Source organism: Rhinolophus hipposideros (genome assembly GCF_964194185.1).
Source record: "Rhinolophus hipposideros genome assembly, chromosome: 8".
Lineage (NCBI taxonomy): Eukaryota > Metazoa > Chordata > Mammalia > Chiroptera > Rhinolophidae > Rhinolophus > Rhinolophus hipposideros.
In genome coordinates, this window is record NC_138054.1 from 67,745,868 (window position 1) to 67,752,950 (window position 7,083).

Genomic DNA, 7,083 nt, shown 5'->3' on the forward strand with positions numbered 1-7,083 from the left:
TTGAAAGCAAGGACTTAAAACAGATATTTATGTACTCATAATCACAACAGTATTATTAATAAAAGCCCAAATCTACAAATAATCAAGTGTCCATCGATGAATGGATAAACAAAATGTGGTCTATATATACAATGGAATATTATTTAGCCTTAAAAAGAAAGGAAATTCCCTTTTTGTCCAACATCTTAGTGAGGCTGCAGTGGTATCCGAAGCTCTCCCAGCTTCGCTATGCCGCCCAAGGACAAGAAGAAGAAAGATGCCAAAAAGTCAGCCAAGAAAGAAAGACCCAGTGAACAAATCTGGAGGCGAGGCCAAAAAGAAGTGGTCGAAAGGCAAAGTTTGGGAGAAGCTTATGACAAACTCTGTAAGGAAGGAAGTTCCCAACTATAAGCTTATAACCCCAGCTGTTGTCTCTGAGAGACTGAAGATCGTGGTTCCTGGCCAGGGCAGCCCTTCAGGAACTCCTTTGTAAAGGACTTAAATTAGTTTCAAAGCACAGAGCTCAAGTCATTTACACCAGAAACACCAAGGGTGGGGATGCCCCAGCTGCTGGTGAAGTGCATGAACAACATGTCCCACCAACTGTACGTTTTGAAAAATAAAACTTTATTAAATCAGAAAAAAGGAAATTCTGACACATGCTGTACTATACATTAACCTTGAAGATATTATGCTGAATGAAATACATTCATCACAAAGAGACAAATACTGTATGATCCCACCTATGTGAGGTATCTACAGTGTCAAAATCATAAGAGACAGGAAGTAGAATGGTGGCTGCAAGGAGCTGGGGAGGGGAGAATGGGGAGTTAGCGTTTAATAGGTACAGAGTTTCAATTTGGGAAGATCAAAAGAGTTCTGGAGGAGGATGGTGGTGATGGTTGCACAATAATGAGAAAGTACTTAATGCCACTGAACTATAAACTTAAAAAATAGTTAAAATGGCAAATTTTACCACAATATAAAAAAACTAAAAGGCAATTGCATCCTAACGCCTTTAAAGTTTTGTGTTGTGCCACTTAAGAGAAACAAGAACAGCTTTGAAGTGCCAAGAGCATGTGAACAGCAGAAGCGCTTAGGTAAGAGAAAACACAAATTAACTTGTCGTGCCCTTCCTCTCACATAGTACAAATGCAATATATTCTTGCATAATCAAATATTGTTTCCCAGTAGTAGTGAATGTTCCTTTTTTAAATTGCCTCTCTTCATGTTCCAATTTATGGTTCTGAAACAACATTTCCCATGGTGGCTGAACAAAATTTTGCAACATTAAATCATTCCTATGACCCTTAAATTTTATAGGAATATTATATATCTGTCGAGATGTAACATGAGTGAAGAGCAATACTGATCCTTTATATTACCAATAGATGAACAATGAATGCTAGCATTAGGAATAATTTTATTTGTATAAAAATATTTAATAAGACAATTTACTTTTTTAAAATTAAATTTATATTTTCAGCATTATTTATATAATTTTGATTTAAAATTTTGATATTTTTGTATTTTCTATTTTTCATCTTAATTATAATAATTTGAATGTTTTAAGATGAAAATAACCTCTGAAAACACATGAAAAACAACTTTTGACGTTTTACAATTTAACTTTGTATCAAAATATATTTGTTTTGTACACTTTGAATAAATTACATTTTATTTTAAATCCTTTTTAGCCCATTATTACCATAGACACAAACTATGAAAAATTTTATTATAAAAATTTTTAAGTAGTGATTTTGCTAAGGCAAGAAAAATTAGTTGTATGAAATAACTATGTATTTATCAATTATACTTTATAATTTATCTAAACATCACTGGCCTGTCAATATAACATCCAGACATGCACAATAATTAAATTCAGTCATATTTGATATTTTGCCAATATTCAGTTATAAAAATTACAGCTTTATAATGTGTCTTTTTCAATTTTATTGTTGTAACGGTATATTTATCAACGTAGAAGGATAGAACATGTTTTATCTAACTGTGTGTTATTAGCTTGGTTATAACTTCTAAAGAGTTAAGACATGTGAGCCTCTATTTGTGTTCTTGCTCCTGACCCTACAAATAGTAAGATTGAACCTGCTGCTATTACCACAGACCTGAAATCCAGATTCAGCCTTTTAACAACGTCGTTTGAACATCTACTAGTAGGCATCTCAAATAAAACATGTCCAAAACAGCTCCTTTCCCAGTAAGTGACACACTATTCATCCAGTTGCTTAAGCCAGACTTTCAAGTCATGCTCAACTCCATTCTTTCTCTCATACTCCATACCTAATCCAAGCTCTAGATCTTAAATTTGACCCTTTCTCACCTCCTCCACTCTACCTCCTAGATGCCTTCACTACCACCTCCCATCTTTAGTTTAAAGTAATGACGTTTTTAACGGACTAGCTATTTCTATTCTTGCCCCCTGCTGCAGTCAATTCTCCACAAAATAGACACGTTAATCCTTTTAAAACATAATTCAGGTCTCATCACTCCCCCAGCTCAGGACAGTTAAGTGATTTTCCATCACCCTTACCAGAGCCCATTAAGTCCCACCTGTGTTGGCCCCTGCTGCCTCTCCATACTCACTTCCCACTGCTTCATCGCTCATTGGGCTCTGGCCATACTGATTTTACCATTCTTAAACAAAATAAACAAGCCCCATGACTTTTGCACCTCCTCTTTCCTCTCTGGAGAACCCTCCCTTTTTTCAGGTCATTCAGATTCAAGTATCACCTCAGAGAGGCACTCCCTCATGACCCTAGCTAAAATAACCTTCTTTATCCCCTTGCTCTCCTTTCATTTTTCCACATTAATTGGCTTTACATTATCACCATGTTGTGGCTCCCCTTGCTAGAAGATAAATTTTTTTTAATACTGATATATAATGGATATATATATAACACAAGGTAGGTTCTTTGAAAGTAGAGTGACTTGTTTTATTCATTGCTGTATCCCTAGAGTCTAGTAGTTCCTGGCATATTGTGGGTACTCAACATTTGTTAGGAGGCAAGGAGGGAGGGAGGAAGGAAAAAACTTTAAAATCTTATGGTATTTAAATGGGACTGGATGAGACCACTTGGGGGAAGTCTAAGTCAGGGGTCACAAATTCATATTCCCATATGCCTTAGGCAGGGAACCTAAATGAATGAAGTAGGCTGGATACCATTATTTTGGAAAAAGTGAACTGATTAAGAAAGGACCCAGGCAGCAGGTACTTAGGTCCAGCAAATTATTGCTATGTGAGAAAGCAGATCCCATTCTTTTAGATCTCCTCCAAGAGAAATTGGAAATTCAGTATTTAAAACATAATTTCCCATTTTTAAAACTGCAGGACATATCAGGTCCACCTGTGAGTTTGATTTGGTTGATGAGCCAACAGTTTGTGACCTCAAGCAGAATAAAGAGGAGAAGGGTCCAGGATCACTCCAAAACCGACACATCAGAGAAAGAATCCATCCAGCAAAAAATGTTGTGAAGGAGCCATCACAGAAGTGGAACGGAAACGAGAAGAGCGTGATATTCCTGAAGGCAAAAGAAGAAAGTGGCAGGGAGAGAACAGTCAACTGTGTAGACTGCTAACAAGAGTTTGGGTAAGATGAGGACAGAAAAGGGATCTCCTGGTATGACATCATGGGTTTGTCGATAACCTTGACTAGAGAAGTTTCTGTGGATTTCTGGTATGCAAGCCTGACTGGAGAGGGTTGAAGAATTCACTCAAGGTGAGATAGTTTAAAAAGAAAAAAAAAGGAGGGAAGGAGAGGAAGTTAACCCTTTTGAGAAGTTTTCCTGTGAAAGAAGAGCATAAAAATGGGGCTGTGCTATAAGGGCACATGAGGTTTTGGACAGAATTCTTAAAGAGAAGAAAATTTTAGAGTATGGTTGTATGCACAGGAAAACAGGGGAAAATTGATACAGTAAAGAGGCTGGGGGAACTGCAAGGAAAAAGTCCTTGAGAAGATAAGAGGAAATGGCATCCAGAATACAAGAAAAGGTTTTGTCTAGGATAGGAATTAGAGACACAGTTCTTTTTTTTTTTTTAATTTCTTAGAGACACACTTCTTTTTCTTTTATTTAGAGAATATGGGTATAGCTGCAGGTAGGTGTGTAGATTTGGTAATTGGAGATTCGGGAGGTACTTCCTGGGGTTTTGTTGTTTTTTTTCTCAGTTAAGTATGAGATGAAGTAATTAGCTGACAGTGAGGTGGGAGAAGAGAGGCAACATTAGACATTTGAGGAGAAAAACCTTTGTTAGAGTTGATTCAGAAAGAGATAGGAAAGAAAACTTACTAGATATATACAGGAAGATTGTAGGGCAGTGTTGAGCGGGATTTATTCCTTTGTTTAACACATATTCATTGACAGTCTACTGTATTTCAGGTACTGCCCTATCTAGGGATGGAAACGTGTCATGAATAAAAGAAGTCCCTGTGTTTTGTATTTCTTTTTTTCTCAGAAGTTACAATACGGTTAATTTACTTGCAACTTTCTTTAGTCATATTCCAGTTTTAAGGATACTCCCAGTTCCTCTTGATTGAACCTGGGGATTTCTCAACACACCGTCAATAACACATTTACAAGTAACAACTCAGGGTAGTTTTATTTTGAAGAGTCATCTACTCAGATTCAAAAGGCATTGTGGATGCCTACTATGGTTGTAGCATTTCATCTGAATATAGGTAAAAAGCAGAGAGTTCTGTTGTCAAGTTTGCTGGGATCGAATCCCAGTTCCACTGTTTATTACTTATGTGCCTTTATGTCATTTAATTTCCTTGAAACTCAAGTTCCTCATCTTACAATGGGCATAATAACATGTATCACTTAGAAATATTGTGGGTTCTCATGAAATATATGTGAAGTGTCCAGAAAAGGCCGGACACATACTAAGCACTCCATAAATATTGTTACTATTGCTTTTATGAGGTTCAGTTTCAGAGGATTAACTTTAGCTTCCCTTATTGTAGACCCCCACACATACTGACTTTGGAAACAATCTATTCTCATGACTGTCCTGTGAGTGACAAAGTGATCAGAGGACAGACCCAGAGTGTGTATCATGAAAGGAGCTGTTTAGGCTAGAGTTTCTATTTGCAAGTTCAGAAACTTGATTCTATCATTTCACCTACATAGTGATTAAGTCACAAGAGCCCAATTTACTAATTTACCCTAAGAAATATAATGGCATCCCTGTAGAAAATTTAGTTTGGGGAACAAAATTAGCATGAGAAGTTTGCTTAGGGAGGTTAGAATCGGTGTAAAGGGAATTAGAAGATCTTAAATCAACCCCCATTCCAACATGCAGGCGTCTCTCATAATTATTTTCTATTCTCTCTTTCACCTCCTAGAAATCTAATCAGGTTAGATTCCAAATCCTATTAATTTGTCCTCAGGAAATTATCTTCCATCCATCTTTTCTCTGACCCATTTCCACTTATTCATGCCCAGGGAATGAGAACATACAGATAACACAGTATAATGTCCTCTAAAAGTCTGAGGAGAGCATGAAGGGTGAGAGTAGTGGCCAGGTGAGGGAGCAGTATTTCTACTCCAGAACCTTCTTTTGAATGATTAGCCCCCTTTACTGTCAGCACACCCTCCCAAACCCTCTCCTGTGGACCCCAGGAGTATTGTTTCTTAAGGAGTTTAGTGTTCCTTTCTGGGAAAGCGGCTTTGTTGCTGTATTTTAATGGATACCCAGCAGGTATCCCTGCTTCTAGGTCATCCCACTCACTCCCTGAGGTTTATCTTCCTAAATTTATCTCCATTGCTTAAAAATGTTCAGCCCCTTTATGCTTCAAAGAGAATAAAAATCTTCAGCCTGGCTTCTAAGTCCAACCACTCGTCACTTGCTATTCCTAAGAGCACAGAGGTCCTCGCTAGCTCCCCAAACGTGTCACCACCCCCCCGCGCCCCCCCATTATATACAGTTTTCCTGCCTTTGCGTCTTTGCTGAATTTGTCACCTCTTCCAGGAACTCCCCCGCGTTTGTACTAAGTGGAATTAAGAGACAGTATCATCTAGTCATGGTAGAGGGGCCCCCGGCTATGTTAGCCTTCCTTCAAGTGTTTTGAATGCTAATCTTTTTCTTACCTCAGGGCCTTTGTACTTGCTGTTTTCTCTGTCTGGAACATTCTCACCTGTCCAGCTCCTTCTTTATCTTCAGAGTTCTTCTCTTAAAGTAGGTTCCTTGCTTTTCTCTCTTCTAGCATCCTGTTCTGTCTTCCTTCATAGCATTTATCACATTCTGTAACTATTTAAGTATCTGTTTATTTAACTCTCCCCTCCCACACACACCCACTAGATTGTAAACCTGCAGACAGTGTTCATGTCTGCTTGTTTCCCACTCCATTTCAGTGCCTAACACAGTGCCAGGCCACAATAAGCATCAATATTTGCTGAATGTAAGAGTGATTGAATGGGCTATAAAACATGGACCTCACTGGCTATCATCAGCAAAATCTCTTTTTGCTTTCACTTAGATCTAACTCTTCCCAAAGATCACTTCTCCCAAAGGCTGTCTTCTCTCTTTTGTTCACTTCATAGATTGGTGCCTAGCACAGAGGAGGTACTCCGTGTGTATTTAAGTACTATGGTATTTACTTGCTGTGTTGTTTTCCCTTCAATCTAATGAAGGGTCAAGAAGATTGCCCAACAGACTGAAAAGCAGTCATTATTCAGACAGACTTAGATTGAATTTGCTACTGACTAGCTGGTGATCTTGACCAACTCCTCTGAGCCTTAAATGTCTTCCTTGTAGGAGTATGCTTGACAGAAGAGAGCAGAGGTGTGGTGGTAGGTTGGCCTAAGGAGTTAATCTACACTGCCCCCTAGAGGACTTTTGTTTCTAGGGAGTGGATTCTGAATCCCCTGAACGTTTGTTGAGTATCTTTGTGGTGAGAGAGGAATGCTCCAGCACAGCCCTGCAAGGGTTGGCCCCAGCATACATAGTGGGGCCAGCTCTGGCATGAACAGATGAAAAGTTCAGTGGGCTACGACATGGCAGCACAGACTTCGACAAAGGTCAGCAATTCTGAAGAAGAAGAATGTCAGTGGTCGTTCTAGTTACTTCTGCAAATTAGGGAAGGACCT

General features: G+C 38.5%; 1 pseudogene across 1 annotated transcript; it reads left to right on the plus strand.

The window, feature by feature from the left end:
* Nucleotides 1–228: 228 nt before the first annotated feature.
* Nucleotides 229–3,576, plus strand: LOC308501532 (small ribosomal subunit protein eS25-like; annotated as a pseudogene). The gene is made up of 3 exons: nt 229–584; nt 1,025–1,079; nt 3,329–3,576. The product of its transcript is annotated as a small ribosomal subunit protein eS25-like (transcript).
* Nucleotides 3,577–7,083: the final 3,507 nt, after the last annotated feature.